The sequence below is a fragment of the Octopus sinensis genome, linkage group LG16 (assembly GCF_006345805.1).
Source record: "Octopus sinensis linkage group LG16, ASM634580v1, whole genome shotgun sequence".
NCBI classification, from domain to species: domain Eukaryota; kingdom Metazoa; phylum Mollusca; class Cephalopoda; order Octopoda; family Octopodidae; genus Octopus; species Octopus sinensis.
Window position 1 is genome coordinate 43,253,292 of NC_043012.1, and position 5,000 is coordinate 43,258,291.

At 27.7% G+C, this 5,000-nt stretch overlaps 1 protein-coding gene across 1 annotated transcript in view; it reads right to left on the bottom strand.

Annotated features, from left to right (window-relative positions):
* LOC115220349 (deleted in malignant brain tumors 1 protein-like) overlaps positions 1 to 5,000 on the bottom strand; it is a 213,857-nt gene that overhangs the window by 32,262 nt on the left and 176,595 nt on the right. The window lies entirely within an intron of this gene.

Genomic DNA, 5,000 nt, shown 5'->3' on the forward strand with positions numbered 1-5,000 from the left:
GTGCATCAGATTTTATACATACATATATACAAACATCATGTATATATATATTATATATATATATATATATATATATATTATATATATATATATATTATATATATATATATATATATATATAATTAATTGTTATCGCCATATTAATATGGCATTCTTATAGATATAAGAATAATCGCTGCCGCTATTGATACACGCTGCCGATAGCTATTGATACACGATCTGTATCCATTATAACCTTCGATTATACACGATCTGTATCCATTATAACCTTCGAATGGCGATAACAATTAATTTCCAGTAAACGCTGCCGTAATCTCTTTTATAGAGACTTAGTAATTTTAATATTTCTATTATTATATATACACGATATATATATATATATATACAAACATGCATGCATGCATATATATATATATATATATATATATATATATATATATATATATATATATATAAAGCATATTAGAGGATATATTAGCCTCTTAAAGGGATGATTACATCCAAGAAAATACCTCATATTTTTGGGAAATAAATCAAAAGGTATACATTATGCATATAATCGGTATTCAATTAATAGAAGAAAAGAAAATGGAGAGTTGAAATTTAATAATTATTTATTAATAACTTGATACTTCATACTTCCTACAGCTGTTTCAATTGTGCTCCTTAAATTAATTAGTAATTTATGCATTAAATTTGCATTTATAAGATATGAAAATATCATCAGGGAAAATGATATACAATAAAAGATTACACGTTGACCTCTTACTTCATACAGGCAGATTAAATATATGGAGTTATTTTATTTTTATCTTTGTGTGTGCGTGAGGGTTAACGGATTAATTTGAATATTATAAGAAATAAAGTAAAACGAATAAGATACAATAAAATAAAATAATATAAAAAGTAAAATGCAATAAAAATGAAAAGTATAAAATATAAAATAAGATAAAAATAAAAAAATAAACGTATAACAAAATTGAAATAACTTACAATATATATATATATATATATACATATTTTTTAATAATATATTATTATTAATATCAGGAAATTAATATCCAAACTCATCATAAAGATATACCTGTGTGAAAATACTTATCGTATTAAAATATATATAAATAAATAAATATAAATATATATAAGAATATATGTAAATATTTATAAATATAAATATAATGTATAAATAAATTTGATAGTTTAAAAGTTTTGAATTAATTATTTAAAGCATCTTACGATCGTTTCAGAGAAGAGTTGTCCCTATAATGAAATCCTATATTGATAAGCATTTATAGACAACGCTTCTGCTCTTCAGAGATATAAAATATGAATATTGTATAATATATCGAATGATAGTTTTTAAAAAAAATTTGAAGTAAAACTGTAAAATGGTGTTTGTTTGAAATATAAATTAAAAATTTACAATTACTACTGTATACACACACACACACACACACACACACACACACACACATATATATATATATATATAGATAGATAAATAAATATGTGCATCTGATATACATACATATAACATACACACACATACACACAACCAACACACACACACACACACACACACACACACACACATATATATATATATATATATATATATATATATATATATATATATTATATATATATATATATATATATATATATTATATATAAAATATATATGTAAATCGTGCAAAAGTATATATACATAGATACACACTTATCTTAATATATCAGAGCATTGCGTGTGTGCGTGTGTTCGTATTTTCGCTATGGATTCGAAAACTGAGTTGCCGATTCTGATGTATAACGTATCAAAAGATTCAGTAATCTTTCAGTTACCAAATAAACCTTATTTTCATTAACATATTCTCATTACAAAAATTTAACATTATAATTTTTCTCTAAGTCGACATTTTCTGTAAAACGACATTTTATACCACATCCGACGACGACGTCACATTTTCTATATTAGTGTACATGTGTTTGCGCGTTCGTTACGTACGTTTGGCCGATGACTAACAAGTATATGTGTGTGAGTGTTTGTATCTGTCAGTATACATAATTTTTTGTGACGACTAACACACATACACACATCTAAAGTTAGATAGACACACAAAGAGATAAATATAGGCCTGAGGTGTGCGTGAATGTATGTCTGTGTGTGTCTGTCTTAGTATATGTATGTGACTGTACCGCCCAGTAGTGAAACGCGCCGATCTTGAAAGAGTATAGTTGCGGCCTGGACGTTGAACGAACAACAGCGTTCACTTTGAATTACCACTGTTTGGATTTTCCTTTACATCATAAAAACTTGCGATTTAAACAGCATTAACGATTATCACTACTTTGTGCTGAAATACTATTCTGGTTTTTATAACCAACATGAAGATTTGGCTGATTTGACAGCACTCACAACACTCGCAAATATCGGAAACTTGGCAAAGTAGAAAGCCTTAGCGGCTCTTTCAATATTATTACAGTTGTGATTCAGAATAGTTCACACGTGTGCTGAGGCTGGCTAAAGGATTTTACATTTAGGTATAACTGGGGTACCTATGTGTACTCATGACTCTTGCTTGTGCTTTTTTCCATGGGTGCGTATAAGTATTTCTTACTGAAGAGGGAAGAATCATCTATAAGATTAATCCCGAATTTGATTCAATATAGAAATAACGAACTTTTTAAAAAACATTCTGTTGGCTTGCATTCCTCGATTTCAGCACAACGTGTATTTATAGTGAATGTATAATGAAATGGGAAAATTCTCGATTTAAAGTCTGTTATCGGCATATTGGCATCGAAATTTATATATATATATATACAGAGAGAGAGAGAGAAAAAAAAACTAACATATATAGACTGTATTATGTATTAATTTGTGCTCATTGACTGGAGAAATTCAAATTAGTTTACATGCGGTTAGCGTTTCAGAAAATATCTAATCATCACGGTTTCTCAATATATGCGTGTCTGGAATTATGTGATAATAAAAGACTCACAGTAATAATCGCGTGCATATATATGTGTATGTATGTATATCTATCTATCTATCTATCTATCTATCTATCTATCTATCTATCTATCTATCTATCTATCTATCTATCTATCTATCTATCTATCTATCTATCTATCTATTTATATAGAGCGTAATAGAAAAAGAAGACAAACGCACAAGATGTTATTTAAATCATTTATGTCACCATATCACCGGCTTATGTTTCGATTGATGCATTAAAATAAATCCAAGAGGAAGAATGATGTGGAATAATGTATCATTCTCACCAGGGAGGAGATTATAAACAACAGTGCTCACTAATAAGCCAGTTTTACAGATTTAAGAAACTATAATATATAATTCATGAAAAACAAAGGTGGATAGGAAACGCTAGTAAATTTAAAATACCGTTAAAAAATTTAACGTCATAGTACGAGAGAAGAAGAAAAGGAAGAGAGAAGGAAAATTAAAGGAGTAATGGGGGTATAAGCAAATAGAAGGTAAATGACAAATGGATAGAAATGATAAGGGCAAAAAAGAATAAAGTGTAAGTTGTAGATATTTTTAGGTAAGGGGGCAGATATTATTTGAAATAGTTGAAAGTGTGTTTTTTCCAATGTAAACACCTGTAAACACTTTCTTTATAGGTGTTGACCAGTGTGTGTTTGGGAAAAGGATAGATAGTTGTTCGTCCGTACAAAGAGAGCAAAAAGATTTCCCTTTATCATAGGGAAACGATCTTGACAAAATTTTCCATTCCAAAGAGAATTGTTTATTAGTCTTTGAGATGCTAAATTAGTTTACTAAGACCTGTAGCATTACGTTTATGAAAATATTTAAGTTTAGAAAGATGGTTGGCCAAAAGTTTTTTTTTTAATATTTTCCTGGATGAAATGCCAATATGAAAATATTCTTTAGTTCCTGAAAAAACTTTATATTGATAAGCGACACATTTAATTCTACAATTTTCGTTGAGAACGCAAATTTTATTCGGACCACTATTACAAGTACTATTACTATTATTTAAGAAGTGATTATTATTATTATTATTATTATTATTATTATTATTATTATTATTATTATTATTATTATTATTATTAATATTGTTATGACAGTTATTAAGCGAAAACTTTTAACCGTTAAGAATATAGTTGTCATGTGAGGATATAATTTGTAGGAGGTTATTAGTGTTGGAGAAACCAATTCTGATATGAGTTGAGAATAGAGTAATACCTGGAATTTTTGGGAAAGTTCCTTTCGATGGCTTATTTTATTCTATCTTATTATTTATTTTACTTTATTTCTTATTATATTCAAATCAATCTGTTAACTCTCACGCACACGCAAAAATAAAAATAAAATAACTTCATATATTTAGTCTGCCTGTATGAACTAAGAGGTCAACATGTTATCTTTTATTGTATTTCTGTTTCCCTGATGATATTGTATTCATATCTTTTATATGCGAATTTAAAAAGCATAAATTTGTAATTTATACATATTTTATACACACACATATACATATATATACGCACATACATATGCATACGTATGTACACACACACATACACGCACAAACGTATCATGAGTAGTTCATATATTCGAAAGAGAAGCATACTCTAAAATATTAGTGCAGTAATATATTTTTCGTTTGACTCAAAATCGTTTTGAGTCTGATGAGTTGCCTATACTAGCTACTTTATGAGTACGAAACCAATGTTCACTCTATGACCGGCTATAACAATTAACTTCCTAACACACACACACACACGACAGTTATGTTTTTCTCTTATGTGTATATATTGCATTTTCCAATTAAAGTTTTGTTTGTTTGCAGAGACCACAAAAGGCAATACCAAATTCAGAAGGAGGGAAACTTAAAATATTATTACGAAAACAAAACTCAATAGCAAACATGAAAACGTATTTATTCTTTGTCAGTTACTTTTGAGTTACTGAAATTAATATAACAATGAATTTTGCTATAGATCTCAAATCGAAG